Here is an 18,228-nt window from a genome sequence, read left to right on the forward strand (position 1 = left end):
TCCACCACAGTAGACCACAGGCACCCAGTTTCTAGAAACAAAGTCTTATGATTTGATTATTCTGATACAGTCTTGAGAAATTTCTCCTCAAAGGAAGACAGTTTCAACCTTCTCCCTTCTGCAAAAAGAGACCTTGTGCCATCTTCTGCTGCCAAAGAGACAACAAAAGCTACAACTATTCCTCAGGTGAGACCCACACCTTCTCCATCTGTCCAAAGGAACCTGGAATTTTCCAAAAAATGACCAAGGAATTGTGGAAAGTTGCCATTCCTTACAAGGGCATGCTGGCCATTCCATATTGTCCCAAGATGATCAAGTAACTCCTTTTTATACCAAAAAGGCATGTTCCTCGTCTTCCCAGGGTTTCAGGGAATTTCTTCACCCCTCTCTAGTATCATCTCCATGAGGAGTAAATAGAGAAAGTGTGCTATAATTAAACAAAGAACACTACTCAGGTATTAAAAATGAGGAGACCAAGAACACTGTAGGCAAAGAGATGGAACTGGAAAATAGTGAATTAACAAAGATTGAAAAGGTCCTATCATCGGATGTACTTAGGGACATTTGGATGTTAGCCACAAAGTACAGAATACCCACAATTAAAATCCTTCATCACATGCATGGTAACATGAAAGAAAACCAATTGTGGATGCTTGCAACAAACTTAGAAGGAGGAGGGAAAATGGGACCTAGCTACAGGTACAGAAGGATAGACAAAGTCGGGGGAGCAGCAACAATGAAAAGACAGAAGAGAGAAATCCAGAGGAAAAGTGGAATAAATAACAATAATCATCAATGATGGGTGGTGAACTTGGGTATTCCCAGGGAATACCCGATTTCAAGAATCCAAAATGCTCCCATACACCTACTGGGATGATGTTAGTTGAAATACAAAGCAGCAAAGAGATAGAACGACTGCAGACTGCCCCTTGTAGCTAAACATGACCCTGTTGAAGGGATGGTGCTGCCACGCAGCTCAAAATTTTAACGTATAAATATCCAAGGCTTAAAAAATGAAAAAAAAGAGCAGAGAATGAAGAAAGGCCCTCCAGAGACCACCACACCATAAGAATCATTTCATCCACAGACCGTAAATCCTCGCACTATTCCTGATGTCAAGATGTGCTTGCAGATTAGACCCTAATATGTCTCTGAGGGGCTCTGCCATCACCTGACTGAGACAGATGGTGATACAGCTAAACATTTGAAAGAAAATGACAGCCACATAAGATGAGTTAGTCGAATGCCTAAAGGATCTTAAAGGGATTGGAAACCAATATGAAAAACAACAGTATCAATTAAGTTTACCTTTCAGAGTCTCACGAAATTTACCAACAAGAGTATACTTGGCCAGTACATGGTTACTGCTATGTAGACAGTAAAGCATAGGGAGAAGACAACTGCCTCATCTGCCATCTCTGGAAAGGAAGGCAATTGGTTTTGTGGAAACATCATAACCCAGAGATGGAGGATGTTAGATGGGTAAAGTGGAAGTGGCCATGTAGATGGAGGAGCACCATCATAGAAACAAAGAGAATCGGAAAGGCTTGGAGGATTCAATAAAGAAAGAAGAGTTTGGGAAATGTCTTTGAAATGTAAACAAATACATAGATTATTTTACACTTGCAATGTTTATAATATAAGATATGTATGTTTCCAACAGAGATGTTAAAATCTCTCCCCTTAATGACTACAGTCAATATTTGTAACATAGGTTTACTAAAATTGAAATCCAAAATTGTTGTGACTTACTTATTATTTGAATTTCACATAGATAAACCCATCCAATATTTTATCTTCTGCCCTTGTAACTATAGCAAATGTTTAATTACTTGATAAAAATTTAAAAAAAAATTTTCTACTCCATTAGTTTTCCATTCAATGCCTCAAATGTCTCTCAATTTAACTGTATGTACTACATTCCCTTCCTTGTTGCTCTTTTCCCTGTCTCTTCACATTTGATATTCCTGTTCCTGACTGTGTCTTTCAGCAATACATAAGTACACTTGCACTTCTCAAAATAAGGACGGTCTGGTTCCTACTAGACACTTACACAAAACTGATCATACAGATACACAGTTTAGAGAATTAACATTTAGATTAAAGTGAATATATAACTCATTTTTCCATTTGATCTGGATTAACTCATCTAGGATGGCATTCACAAGAGGAATTCTGATTTCTTTTCATTGATATTGGGTTTAAAATACTTGTGCATTATATACTTCCTACCTTGGATTAGTCTGGCATACCACACACAGCACAGAACAAATCAATTAATTGTAGGATATGTGCATGTATGTGTCTAGGTCATTCCACAGTAACTCGTGGTACATGCTTTAGAAGCAAATCTGTTCAAGGATAGCCTGAACTCCTTTGTTTTGCATGTTTCTTTAACATATCAAATCACTTCAAATTGCACCAATTATTTATACCTCTGGGGTACAGATTAAATGCATTTTTTCTACAATTAATCTCTCCATAGGGATTAAGAGCTGGTTGATAAATAATTTTTGGAGTCTTTAGAATAGAATTTTGCCCCAAAACTCATTAAGTATTTATTGTTCTGCAAATTCAAACCTACCTGGTATTTTGGAAATTTGAGTTTCATGGTCAGACCTCATCAGCTAAATGCACTTCATCCATTGTTGGCAAGTTCAGGCTATGCTTCCTGATTGACATGTCTGTTGAGACTACCTAGTTGTACAGTCATGTGATAACCAAGTGAGTTCTCATATAGCTTTCTCAATATTCAATTTACCTGATCAGAATCTATGAAGTGAAGAATCAATCATTTTGTGCTGAATGTAGGTTGCCAAACTGCCTCTAGATAATTTTTGAATAGCATCTTGTACATATGCCTGTGCTTTTTAGGTGGTTTCTCATTATCTATTAACACTCCACATAGCTCCGCAGCACTATATTATTGTAAGTTTCCAAGCCAAGTGATTTCTTGTTCTGTATTAGAATCATGTGGGAGTATCTAGATCAATCAGTGTAATCCTAAGGGATTCTCCTTGGTATATTATCATCTACAGATGGTGTAATATCTACAACGTTTGATACTCAGCCTTTGATACACCTTCCATCACCTGTGTAAAAGAAAATTATTTGCAACAGAGGAATCCTGTAATATTTAGGCTACTACATGAATCCCTTGGCTAAAATATGGCTATACATGCTTATTCATGCCTAAAAGACCGTTGGGGAGACCCAACTGGCTAAAAATGTCAATTACTACTCAGATGTCCACTATGTGTACAGTCTGAGGAAGTGTCACTTCAGTTCATGTTTGGAACTGAAGAATACTCAGCCATTTTCCAAACGGAAAAATAAAAACAAGTTACTTAGATAAGGATTGAGAGAATGCTTTTATCTAGGTAGAACATTAATTTTAGCCTTACATACAAATGTGTGATGTGCAGTATTTTCAACACTGTATTTCAGAAGGAATTATATACTTTTGGATATGGTCTCTCGGACTAGCATATGATATCAATATAGTTTGCTGTGACAGATTTTCAAGTACATATGAAATGTGAGGACTCCAACAGAGTAACTCTAGCTCAAACATATATCCTTCATGTTATTTGTGACCCACACTGGGAACACTTACTAAATGTATCAGAGTTCTGACTCATTTTAGTATTTTTTTTTGGTCTCATGCTAACTTTTGATGCTTCCTTTCTCCAATAGAACAGTTAGTCAATGAGTCTGTATACCAGATATCAGCTGCATTATCAAGCGTTGGTTGCAATTTCCCTCTGCTGAATTCACCGCCACGAGGAAGTGTTTCTTATGAGATGGCCTTGATCTCTACAATGTAGATTATTGTTGTCTGTGTCTTTCTCTGACTCTCTCAGTTCTCTTAAGGGTCCTACCAGGGAAGAAATGGCAATGATAGTGAGAAGTGATCTTTGTGGACCCGAGGATAGACAAAATCCACCAAAGTTTCCTTTCATGTGATAAGAAAATAGTGGACAGTGTTTATATTCAACTTAGTCAATGAAATGCTCTCCCTTTATACCTTGTATAAACTGGACTGGCTTGTTAGCTATGCCTGTTTACCCAGCTTGCCCAGTTTTCAGGCTGAGAAGAGGAGACTTTTTTCTCAGCAAGGCATCAGGTGGTGGACAAACATCTTACAATTGCTCACTGTTACCCAGTTCCTCCAATGTAGCAGCTTCTTCCAAAAGGATCTACATTGTCCATAGTATGCCTGACTTCAAGTCTGAAGCTATGAGCCCAGTCAACAAGAAAATTTCCATAGCTAAGAAAAAGTAAAATTTTTCTTTATTTAGTGCTGAGGTGGAGGGGCAGATATTATTGTGACTTTCCTTATTGTAAGTTCTTGAATCAGGAAGGGGAAGAGCACTGGAGGAGGGATAATTTTGATCTACTTAGGGTTTCTTAATAATAATAATAGTAATAGTAATAATAATAATAATAATAATAATAAGAAGAAGAAGAAGAAGAAGAAGAAGAAGAAGAAGAAGAAGAAGAAGAAGAAGAAGAAGAAAGAGGAGGGGGAGGAGGAGGAGGAGGAGGAGGAGGAGAAGAAGAAGAAGAAGAAGAAGAAGAAGAAGAAGAAGAAGAAGAAGAAGAAGAAGAAGAAGAAGAAGAAGAAGAAGAAGAAGAGGAAGGAGAAATAGTTTAGGCTGGGAAGATTATTCAGCAATTAAGAGTACTGCCTGTTTTTTCCAAAGGTCATGAGTTCAATTCCAAGTGTACACATCATGGCATACAATCATCTATAATGTCATCTGATGCCCTCTTCTGGTGTGTCTGACAAGTAAAGTATACTCTTAAAAATAAAATAAATTAAATCTTTAAAATAAATAAAAATCAAAAGTTTTCTTATCTAAGTCTAAGTTACTATGCTTCTGTAGCTTACCAGCTTTCTGTGTTCCTCTGAGGACAGAAAATCCATTCTTTTTCTATTAAAATCCAGGATGAGAGCTCACACATTGCTTGCCATATCTCCACTGTTATTCAAACACACCTTCTTCTTTTCTGGAAATGAAATAGCTTCCCATTACACTCCTATCCTACCTTCAAGTTCTGCTTTTGAGAGGTGCATCAGAAAAATGAGTTTGTGCATAAGGATGCTGGCGTTGCAGTTGCTTCTGATGTGAGAATACTGGGGTTAACACAGAGGGGTCAAGACGGTCAACAAATGACTGAATGTAATGACTATCTTCTGTTGAAATTCTGTGGATGCAATGGGTCAGTATTCCTGGAAGTTACCCAACTCACAGGTTTTCTTCTTGAGCTCAATAGTCAGTTTCTCCAACTTCTTAATGTGCTGTACTTTCTCACTGATGGTGGAAGGTTGGCATGATGCCATCCCAGCAAACCCTGTAGATAAACACAAGGGAACATGCATATTAATGGCCCAGTCACAGGAGAGACCATGCTTTGTCCCCCAACAAAGCATGAGGAAAGGGGAACTCTACAGACACTTTGAAGCACTGAAAGAGTAAGAAAGCTCTTTTCAAGATGGACCTATTAGCTACTCTCCTACCTACAACCATGATTCCTAGACATATGCAGGTAAGTTCTGTAGTCCATACTGCTTAGGACCACAAAGCCCTAAACATGTATGTTCAAGAAAAATGAGTCTGAGATTTTGATACATGTCCAGGGCAGTATCTCTCTCTTATTATCACAACATGTCAATGACATGTACAGGAATCCTGTGAAGATGAAGTCCAATACTCTACCCTGAGTGGCGAAGCTTTATCTATGTGGCTCCTATTGGATATCTTTCTCATTCGGAGTGAAAATAAGGAACTCATAGCAAACCAACAGCATGCTTGTCAATTACTGGTGGTCTGCCCAACATTCATCAGATATTCTTGACGCTTGGTCCCTTCTTTTAGAATCTAGAGGTTTCAGACCATAAGTCCTGCTCCTAAGAGGTCTGACCCAAGCACAGCTTCTCGAGGAAGCTCCCCAGCAGTGGCTCAGGGCTTACTCTCTCTGCTTTACACCAGATTATTTATTTTGCACTTTTATAACAAGAAAGAAGTCCTAATTTTTTGTCTCTCTCTCATCTCACCATGCATTCTGTTTTCCCTGTAAATAACTTGATAATCCTAAAAAACATGTCTGTGTGTAAACCAATATGCACTAACTAAATACCACAAGGGCAGCTTCTGTTTCCATAACACTAGTGATATCACAGAGAATACCACGGAATTTCAGGTATACAATAGTGTATCCAGAGGAGTGTCCCCTTCAACATCACATAACTACCCATTAACTAGATCTTCTCCAAATCAACAAGCCAAGTTGCCCTTTCAAGTACCTTTGCCTGAGACACAAGCGAAGATTTTTCCAATACTCTCCCTTCTAAAATGGAGATATGACTGATTTATTGAATTCTTTCCCACCATCATGTACAGATATTGAAGCCTAAATTTTCAATCAAAGCCCAGAATTTGTCTTCCCCACCTTATGTTGCAGGCTGAAAATGACAAGGAAGAAAGGAAGTTGAGAACTTAGGTCAGGATGATGCTGGAGAGTTGGGATTATGCCTTCTTTGTAGCGTTGGCACATAGATAAATACAAGTAACCAAAGACTTTGGAAAGATCCACAGAGTAGTACAGTTTGGGTGGGGGAGTAAAAAACTAGGAATAATTGTGTAAATTTGGACAAAAACATTGTTCAGAGCCTCAAAAATAACATGTTTTAGACATGGGGCTGTTTATGATGTGAGCAGCAGTTCACAGGTCAGGCTGCAGGTGCATTGGTTAACATAGGTGCAATTTGAGACCTCAAAAACAGTCAGAGAAAGCATGGTGGGTCAACCTGGAATGAGCAATTAAGAAGTCATGCTATACTATGGAGAGTTATTATATGAAGGAAAGAGACAGACAGAGACAAAGACAGACAGACAGACAGACAGACAGACACACACACACACACACACACACACACACACACAAACACCAAAACAAAGCATCAGTCATGGGGACAAATATGTAGATCAATGATAAGGAGCTTCAACCAGGGAAGAAAAGTCAAATTCTTCTGTTGGGTGCCACATGTGACAACGTCTATACTCCTGAAAGGGTGTCACTACTACATTTATGGACAGCATCCACTAGAAACCTACAGACAGGGAATGGTAAAGTAAGTGTAGAGTCTAGGTATTATTAAACTATACATGTTTATTAGAGCCCCATGTAACTTTTGTCATGATCCTGGCAGTCCCAGCAAAGAGAAGCAAGCCCATGGTCAGCCTGCCATGCACTTCTTGGATCTCTGAAAATTTACCTTCCATACATGCTTATTGGGCCCTAAGCTTGTTGGGAGTTGTTGAATATTCTGCATCTTCACAGGTGTTTAAGTACTAGTCTAGTAGAGTTGGATGTCAACTCTATTTCTAATTGTGGTTCTCCAGAGGACACCTAGTTCAGATCACACTAGGGTTTATAAGATAAGGAAGTGCTTAAACTGGCAAGAAATATGTTATCATTAGTAAAGACTGTTCTAGGATAGAGGAAAAAATATGACAGAGACGCAGAGAGACACACACACACAGAGAATGAAAGAATATGCCTTATGTACATGAAACCAGAAAAGAATTTGTGAATCTAGAAGACAAGGTTTGAAGGACTACCTGTAAATCCCAGTAACTAAGAAAGAACCTTGGACACAGTTTTGATATTGAGGCTTAATACAGCTTGGCCTTTACCAATGTGAGACACTACATTTCCATGAGCAAATCCTTAGCCTGGAAAACGTAGTTATGGTGGCCCCCCCAAAAACAAAACAAAACAAAACACAGAATTGTCCCCTTTGTCTGTTTCTCATTACTCTGATCTCCCATGTCACAAGAGGCTGAGTGGTCTTCCACATACCCTCACATGCAGCTCACAAGGAACAGCACCTATCTTCATCAGTACTTCATCTGAGCCTACCCTTGGCCTTTGGATGGTACTCAGGAACTGAACTGACAGGTTACATAATCCTAGCTGGGTGTCAAACTTCAGACATGAGAATCCCACTCTGTGATTGTCAACAGTTCCATTTATCCATTGGGATGGCAGTGTCACAATGGCTGCACCTGTCTTTTCATGCATTTCACATGCTTTATGTGTCCGAGTTGAAAGTCTCTCTCAGATTATTTACAGATCCACAGGATGCAGCTTGGCTTCAAAGGCCACATGTCTGACTACAGAAGCCACGAAAACAATGTCACAGTTCACAGCTATAATGTAGACATGTCAGGGTATTTCCTCCAAGTTTTGCTTTGAAGCATATTCTTTTTTTTCTTTATTAACTTGAGTATTTCTTATTTACATTTCAATTGTTATTGCCTTTCCCGGTTTCTGGGCCAACATCTCCCTAACCCCACTCTCTAACCCCTAAGCCAATTTTATATGGTTGTTTCCATCCCCATTCTCCCCCCATTACCGCCCTTGCCCCAAAAATCACGTTCACTGGGGATTCAATGTTAGCAGGACTAAGGGATTGCCCTTCCACTGGTGCTCCTAGTAGGCTATTCATTGTTCCCTATGAGGTTGGAGCCCACGATCAGTCCATGTATAATCTTTAGGGAGTGGCTTAGTCCCTGGAACCTCTAGTTCCTTGGCATTGTTGTTCATATGGGTTCTCAAGCCCCTTCAAGTACTTCCAGTCCTGTCTCTGTTTCCTTCAACGGGGGTCCCGTTCTCAGTTCAATGGTTTGCTGCTGGCATTCCCCTATGTATTTGCTGTATTCTGGCTGTTTCTCTCAGGTGAAATCTACATCCAGTTCCTGTCAGCCTGCCCTTACTTGTCAAGCGTATTCTTTAATTACAGATAATGCTAATCTTTCTAGAAGGCCACATTGTGGGAGACCATTTGGATTATGCCCCATCCACAGTTTATAGATTTTTTACAGAGAATTCTTTCAGTGAAAATGGTTTCTGTAAATTGCATACAAACTAACCATGTAAGGACACAAACACACACACATAGACACAAAAGGTACACAGATACACACAGACACACACAGACACAAACAGACACACACAGTGTGCAGGGATAATAGAGATGTGTATGTTAAAAAAAGTTAGGATAGTGTATCGATAATATAAAATATGAAGGGTTACACTAAAATCTAAGACACTAGGATGGAGGATGGGAAGCAATTGTGAGGTATGCTTTCCCACAACTTGGACACATGAAAAATGAAGTAGGAGACATCAGAACTGCATTGTCAAACAAAGACAAGAAACGTACACAATCAATTGAATGCAAATACAGCTCATCTTGCTGATCTCTAATGGAAGAGTTCAGGTGTTTCCCACACCTCTCCAGCATAGTATTTCATTGCAGTCCAATGCTAGAACACCAAAGGATATTCAAGAACATATAAGGAGATGAAGCCAGAATGTCAGCATTCCCAGAGATCAGTTGATCAGGGAGTTCTGTTTTCCTATGTCTACCTTAGCTATGCTTCAGAAAACCAAGGAGACAGTCTCCTCAAGCATATCCACATCTGTACTGGGTGTAATTTGTCTTCAGAACATCTTTGGCTGTAGTTACAGAAGCCAGGATGAAAACTACAAACTATGTCAGCATAAAGTTGATGTGCATATGCCCAGGATCACTGCTAAGTCTCTCTAGACCTACGAGTGTAGATAGACATGCCTTATAGGAATAGAACATGGTTGTTTAGTTCCCCCAATTACTGTTCAGGACACGTACAGAAGTCAGGAAGGAACCAGTCCCTCTTCTGTTTCACTAATTGATATTTCTTCAATATAGTAGAAAACTGTCTGCCAAAGACACTGTCATTAGGACAAAACAGAAGGAAACAGATTGGGAAAAGGTCTACACCAATCCTACATCTGACAGAGGGCTATTACCTAGTACATACAAAGAACTCAAGAAATTACGCTTAAGAGAGACAAATAACCCTATTAAAATTGTGGTACAGAACTAAGTAAAGATTTCTCAACTGAGGAATATCAAATATCTGAGAAGCATCTAAATAAATGTTGATCATATTTAGTCATCAAGGAAATGTAAATGAAAACAACCCTGAGATTCTACCTCACACATGTAAGAATGGCTAAAATAAAAACTCTGGAGAGAACAGATGTTGATAAGAATGTCAAGTGAGAGGAAAGCTCCATCTTTGTTGGTGGCATAACGAACTGGTTAAACCACTCTTTAAATCAGTCTGAAGATTCTTCAGAAAATTGGAAATTTCATTACTTGAGGACCCAGATATACCTCTCCTGGGTATATAACCAAAAGATGCTCCAACATACAAAAAAGTCATATCCTCAAATATGTTCATAGCTGCCTTATTTATAATACCCAGGAGCTAGAAGAAACCCTTATGGAATTCATCAGAGGAATGGATACAGAAAATATGGTACATCTACAAAATGGTGTACTACTAGGGTATCAAAACCAATGATCTCAAAAAAAACATAGACAAATGGAATGAACTAGAAAATATCACACTGATTGAGGTAACAAATTACAGAAAAACACATATGGTATGAAACCATCGAAAGTGAATATTGGCAAAAAAGCTCAAGTTACCCAAGATGCAGTCCACAGACAACTGGAAGCTCAAGAAAAGAACACACAAAATGTTCATGCTTCACTCCTTTTTAAAAGGTGGAACAATGCTATCTATGAATTTAGAGGAGAGACTGACGGAATCCCATTCAGATTATGCCGTACATGTGGCAGAAATACATATACATCAGTCACCAAAATAGATAAGATTGATGAAGCTTAGAAGTGCATGCTGACAGGAACTGTATATAGATCTTCCATGTGAGACACAGCTAGAGCATATCAAATACAGAAGTGCATTCTAGTGGCAAATCAGTGAACTGAAAACGGACAGTAATGGGGGTTGTAGAAGAGGCGGGGTGCCAGTTTGGGATCTTATGGTCAAGAAATTGGGAAGGGAAATAAGATTTGAAATGTACATATAAAATATCCAATTAGAAAAAATGAATAAAATTTGCTTAAAATTAAAAAATGAAAGAAATAAAAGAGAAGATAACTGCCATGTAATAACAGCTATTGACTCAGAAATCTAAAGGTCATTTTCAGGGAATGATAGAAAAAGTAATACTAGTGGAATGCCCGAGATAATGAAATCTCAACTAGAATCACTTCTCTCTCCCAGATAACGGTGCCAGACACAAACTGCACTATATGAATCCAAAGAATGGAGGAGTTTACTTTGAGGGGATGACACAACACTTGTCTTTCCCTTCTTCCTTATTTCCTTTTTCTTCTTGACCAAAAGAAGAAAGGCCATGAGCTCTCAGGAAACAACTATGCCCTGCTGAACACTTGGCTTTTGGAATAAAGAATTAATGATATAAATTCTCTGACTTACAGGAACCAAACAACAGGGAAGTCCATATGTTTCTGAGAGGCTCCAAGCTCCTTATTCCCATATGTGGTAGTGTCAAATCAAGGCTATCTCTTCAGAGATCCCACTCAATCACTACTAAGGTCTCTTTGTGCTATCCCAAGTATCACATATTTCTTCCTTTTTGGTTATACCAAGACAGAAGTCCAGCATTCTTTTCCCCATCACTGATATCTTCATCCTCTTTATTCTTCCTCCCTGTTTATTTGAATTAGAGGCCAATTAGTATACCCCAGAGGTACTGCAGGAATATCTGAGAGGCAGTTGCAGGCACGACAACACTTGTGACATCACAGAAGAAGACAGGGACTTCCAGGTTACAAGAGATATTTCAGGGAGGGACTAATGATGATGTCACTGAGACCTGCCATGGCCTAATACCTAAACAGTTTTCCTTACACTGATCAGATTTGGAGTGCCCTTTCCAGGTATGTCTCCTGTGACACAGTGGAAACCTTTACATACTCCATCTCTTTAAAGCTAGAGAAATCTCTTGCTTCATTAATGGTTACATGTTCTGAATGGAGAAAGGTAGTCAGGGTTTGGCATGGGTAGAAAAGATTTAGAAATATGGATTGGAGGAGATTCTTCTAGATAATAATTAATTCCCAAGTTCATTCCTGTGAATATATAGTTCAATTTTCTAAGTTTTCTCTGTTTCCCAAAGGCCAGTATTCTCCCTACAAATATTTAATTGAATGAATATTGTATTTCACATTCTTATTGTACATTCCTTGATAGGGGACTTTATAAATATTCCTTAATGTGTACTCAAAAATTCTGTTTTATAATTCCATTTATTGCAATGATTTTGTCAACACAGTTGGCCCAGCTACAAAGTCAATATAACAGTGTAAATATTTTGTACCGACTTCAAATGATAAACTCCCAAATTCTTATTCAAAATAGTTTTGGTGCATATATATATATATATATATATATATATATATATATGTGTGTGTGTGTGTGTGTGTGTGTGTGTGTGTGTGTGTGTGTGTGTGCGCGCCACATGTCCAGCAGACTCTGAATGGCCATTCCTTCAGTCTCTGAAAAACAATGCCTCCCTACCCCTCTTATGGATATTTTATTTACCATTTTAAGGAAGGACTGAAACATCTGAATTTTGGTCCTCTGTCTTGAGTTTCATGTGGTCTGTGCATTGTATCATAGTTAATTAGAGAATTTGGGCTGATATCCAATTATCAATGAGTGCAAACTTTGTGTGTTTTTCTGTGATTGGGTAACCTCATTCAGGATGATATTTTCTAGTTCTATCCACTTCCCTATGAATTTCATGCACTCATTGTTTTTGATAGCTGAGTAGTAGTCCATTGTGTGAATATAGGTCATTTCTCTATCCATTCCTCTGGTGAAGGTCACCTGGCTGTGGAAGAAAGGTCAACCTGAAACATCTCTGGCTTTCCAGCATGCAGATGTTTTCACAATTTCTAAATCACATCAGTCACCGAAAATTACCAGGGGAAAAATCTCTGACAGAGGGATGGCAGCCATTACTGGAGAAGGAAATGGCTTTGATGTCCCTTAGAACAATCTGCTCATGCCATGGCCATTCAGTCAACCCAAGCATCATGGGATTAGGAGATGTAGATTTAGAGATTGAATGTTTTAAGTTTCCTTGGGAAAATTTACCCTGCTCACCATGGTTCACTGTTATCAGGAAATATTTGGAATGGTATACTATGCACCTATGAAAAATAAGGACATTGTGAAGCTGCGGTCAACTAGGTGGAACGAGTTGAGAAAACTGAAACTCCTCTTGGTGAGATCATTGAAGATCTTGAGAAAAATGAACACTGGGCCTGGAACACTGAAGACACAGATGTCCATAGAAAATACAAGAGACATGACTGAGGAAAAAAACAGCTGTGTCTACTGGACTATGGAGCAATGGTTAGAGCCCATACAAGAGGAGATCTCTATTAACAGAAAATTTGATCCAGAAATACTGTTGAGGAAAGCTAGTTGGAATTTCCAAACCTAATGAGCCCATAAAGAAAACACACAATCTGGTTATTATAATTATAATCTATAAATGTGTATTGGGTAGATCTAACGTTATTATAACTTATTCCCAAACCATAAAACCCCTTGCTACATGTGCTTTCTCCAGGCCATATGGATTTTTCCATCATTACTTCCTCCTCTTTTTCTTCAGCCTTCTCGCTTCTCCTCTTACTCTCTTCTGCATCTCTACATATCACGACAGTCAAACCTCCAGTACCAACTTTCCCCTCTGGCTATCAGTAATAGGCTCTAGCATTTACTGACCATGTAAAATGGGAAGAAGGTTAATATGCGATTACCTGAGTCTATGATAGAGGCCTTGTCCGGGGGAAACCTCTTTTGAGGAAGCAGATAAATATCAGGATACAAATAGAATTTGCTGGGGGAAGAGCAAATCCGTATATGTTTAGCATATGTGTCCAGTGGATTCTGAGAAAATGGGAATATTCTTCCTAAAGACCCAGTTATACTACACCTGGCCTTATATCTGAAAAGACCTTTGCCATACCGCAAGGACATGTACTCCATCATTTTCCTAGTGGATTTCTTCATAGTGAACAGAAAATAGAAATAAGCCAGATACCCCTAAAACAAATAATGGCTACAGATAATGTGGTTCATTTACACAATGGTATACTACACACATATGAAAAATAAGGATATTGAGAAGATAAAGTCAAGTAGATGGAATGAGAAAGTATTGTCCTGAATGAGGTAACTGAGACCCAAAATAACATGTACACATTCACTTAAAAGAGGGTATTAGCCATAAAGTACAGAATTCACACACTATGATCTATGGAACCAAAGAGGCTAAGCATGAAGAAAGACCTAAGGAAATGCTTGAATTTCACTCAGAATAATGAATAAAATAATGACAGGAGGCAGATGGAAGGAAAGAATTGAGTGGCTGAGGGGATGGGAAGGGAAATGGGGTTTGAGGATCATTTCTTGGTAGAGACGGGCAAGAGGGGCAGAGGGCCAAGTGAATAAACTGATTCAGTGACTGTCCAGGGTGGGTACTATCTGTATGATTTGCCAGCAATCTGTGATTTGTGAGGCTACCCTGGCTTCCTTGACGGTGACTTTAGCTGAGACTTGTTACAGTGGGGATACAGATTCTTAAATGGCCACTTTCAGTAGCCACAGAGGACCCAAGTTGGATGGATAAGTACCCAAACCCACCCCCAAAATTTTGACCCAGAAATTGCCCCCTCTATAAGAAACACAGGGACAGAGATGGAACAGGAAATGAGGGAATGGCCAAAGGATAAGTGGCCGGATGTGAGACTTTTCCCCTGGGCAATCAGCAAAACTGACATTATTCACGGTCCTTTCTTGTGTTGCAGATGGGAGGGTAGCGTTATTGTCCTCTGCAACGCTCCACCAAGCAGCCGACTGACACAGAAGCAGAGGCACAGGGCTTGATATCAGATGGAGCTCAGTGAGTCTCACTGAAAAGCTGAGGGAAGGACTGAGAGAGGCAGAGTTGCACAATGGTCTTCACGTGGGGTCACTAACCCGTCGCCTGTCTGTGGATCCTGTTCTCCTACCCGGGCTGCGTTTTCAAGAGCTGGTAGGAGACGATGAATCTAGTCCTGCAGAGACTTGATGTGCCAGGGGAGAGGGTGTACCCAGAGGGGTCCTCCATTCTCTCAGAGAAGAAGGGGAGAGGTTAGAAGGAGGGACTGTAAATGGTGGGAGACTGAAGGAGTGTGGTGCCAGGTCAGCATTCAGAATGTTACCTGATAAATAGATACAATCATTCTGGCAAGGAGGGTACCGGGAACATGACCTAACAGGATCAGGGTGTGACATCATTGGGGTGGGGCATGACATCATTGGGGTGGGGCATGACATCATTAGGGCGGGGACATCACATAATGGGGTCTAGAATTGACATCATTGCATGGGGCATGACATCATGAAGCTTAAGAGAAAATATATGAAACTGTAAAAAAAAAAAAAAAAAAACAGCTCGAGAGGGAACTGAGACCTAGAGACACAAACATGGCTGGCGTTTACCTATGCATGGTATCAGCTGTGCGATAAATCTCATTCCATCTACAATCTACAAATGCAGAGAGGACATAGGAAACAAGAACGCCCGTGAGGGGGAAAGCATCGACCTCTCTGAAAGGAAATCTGGAACAGATTCTGTGAGTGTTTGAGGGCGACTGAGGACAGGAGCAGAGGGTCGGTGGGGATGACGGAGAGATAGCTCAGTGCAGAGAGAACCGGCCAGAATTAGGGGACATACGGGTTAATGCAGAAAGTCGATGGACTGGTTAATTCATGGCATCTAGAGGGCGACCTTCCTGAGGATTTAATCTGATGGAGAAAGTAGAGTCCGAAACTGAAATCCTTTGAACTCGAGCAAGCAAGACCTCACGGGTGGGGATGGGGCACATTCAGTGGAGTCGATTTCTGAGGAGGTCAAACGGAGATCCCTGAACCACAGACTGAGGCTGGGACAGAGATTAAAGAAGGTCAACCAAAGGAGGTCTCCATCAATGTAAATGCACCCGAAAACCACGTCCTGGTCTCCAAGGTTTGTGTAGCCCTTTTTCACCCTGAGTAAGATATATGCACACCGCAAATCACCTAATACCTTCGAAAAGAACTGTGACACTGAATTCCTTGGAGGAACCCCTAACTCACTTGCAGGCAGACCAAGATTCTGCTGACTGACAGTTTCCTGGGCCCACTTCATCCTTTCACACCTGGTGTGCACCTGGACACTCTAAGAAACAGAGATCAGAGATGTGTTTGTGTGTGTGTGTCTGAGTGTGTGTTTCTTTTTGTGTCTGTGTGCTTGTGTGTCGGTGTGCATCTGTGTGTGTGCGCATGTTGTGTGCGTGGTGTGTGTGTGTGTGTGTGTGTGTGTGTGTGTGTGTGTGTGTGTGTGTTAGTCATGTATAAGCTAACCATCCTCACACAGACTGTCTGGATTGGTTTTCTTTTTGGAAGGTTGATGGATCTTTCTCTTTTCCTAAGAAAAGGCCACTCTGGTTCTCAACTCACTCTTGAAGCCGTGACAGGGTGAGTGATTATTATGTGTTAGGTAATTTGATTTCATGGATATAATATCCCTTGAAAAACAGGGCTCAACATTTACTTTCCTTAGTCTGTGATACCTCGAGGGCATTATTATTATTATTATTATTATTATTATTATTATTATTATTCCAGGATTATTCCTTTATATTATTGTCTGTGTTGTTACCAGTGTGCTAAAGTTCACTGATGGCAGAAAGAAAGATTTTTTTTCACGGGGATCCCATTGGACGGCCATGTTTTGTTGTTGGAACTGAAAGTTTTATTTACATGCTCACAAGAGCAAATAAATGAAAGTACGGAAAGTTCCTTGGTCCTCTACATGAGAGTGACATCCTCACGTAGTCCTCTGATCTACTTGAGAAACAGAGAATTTAGATGGGCAATGAAATGGATGCTGACCAAAGACCCACATAGGGAGAAATACAGTTTTTCACAGTGTTTCAGGCTTTCGGGATCGGTAGACATTACACAACCGTCTTATCATTTATAGAGGAATACTCAGAATTATTAAATAACAGAAAAAAGAAAATTTTAAAAACATATTTATGCTGGCTAATTTAAATTCCTGTTTTTGCGTCTGGAATATTATATATTCTCTTTCAGGTTCTTCTTGAAATTATGAAGAAGTGAAAATCGGTATGGGTTTATCTGATTACATTCTTTAACTTGAGTATTTCTTATTTACATTTCGACTGTTATTCCCCTTCCCGGTTTCCAGACCAACATCCCCCTAACCCTACCCTGTCCCCTTCTTTGGGTGTTCCCTTCCTCATCCTCCCCACATTACAGCCCTCCCTCCAACAATCAAGTACACTGGGGGTTCAGCCTTTGCAGGACCAAGGGCTACCCTTCCACTGGTGCTCTTACTAGGATATTCATTGCTACCTATGTGGTTGGAGCCCAGGTCAGACCATGTATAGTCTTTGGGTAGTGGCTTAGTCCCTGGAAGCTCTGGTTGGTTGGCATTGTTGTTCAAATGAGGTCCAGAGCCCCTTCCAGTCCTTTCTCTGATTCCTTCAGTGGTTTGCTCCTGGCATTTGCCTATGTATTTGCTGTATTCTGGCTGTGTCTCTCAGGAGATATCTACATCTGACTCCTGTCGGCAAGCAGCTCTTTACTTCATCCACGTATCTAATTTGGTGGCTGAATATGTATGGGCCACATGTGGCTCAGGCTCTGAATGGGCATTCCTACTACCTCTGTTCTAATCTTTGCCTCCCTATTAACTCCCAAGGGCATTCTTGTTCCCCTTTTAAAGAAGGACTGAAGCATTCACATTTTGATCATCTGTCTTAAGTTTCATGTGTTCTGTGCATCTAGGGTAATTCGACAAGGTGGACTAATAGCCACTCATCAATGAGTGCATACCTTATGTGTTTTTCTGTCATTGGTTTACCTCACTCAGGATGATATTTTCCATTCCATCCATTTGCTTATGAACTTCATAAAGTCATTGCTCTTGATAGTTGAGTAATATTCCTTTGGGTAGACGTACCACATTTCTGCATTCATTCCTACGTTGAAGGGCATTTGGGTTCTTTCCAGCTTCTGGATATTATGAATAAGAAATTCTGCACTAAAAACATCTCGACCCAGACTTTTTTCATTTGGGAGACCTTTAATGACTGCCTCTATTTCTTTAGGAGTTATGGGGATGTTTAAAAGGTTTATCTGTTCCTGATTTAATTTTGGCACCTGATATCTGTCTAGGAAATTGTCCATTTCCTACAGATTTTTA

The sequence above is a fragment of the Rattus norvegicus genome, chromosome Y (assembly GCF_021556685.1).
Source record: "Rattus norvegicus strain SHRSP/BbbUtx chromosome Y, alternate assembly SHRSP_T2T, whole genome shotgun sequence".
NCBI classification, from domain to species: domain Eukaryota; kingdom Metazoa; phylum Chordata; class Mammalia; order Rodentia; family Muridae; genus Rattus; species Rattus norvegicus.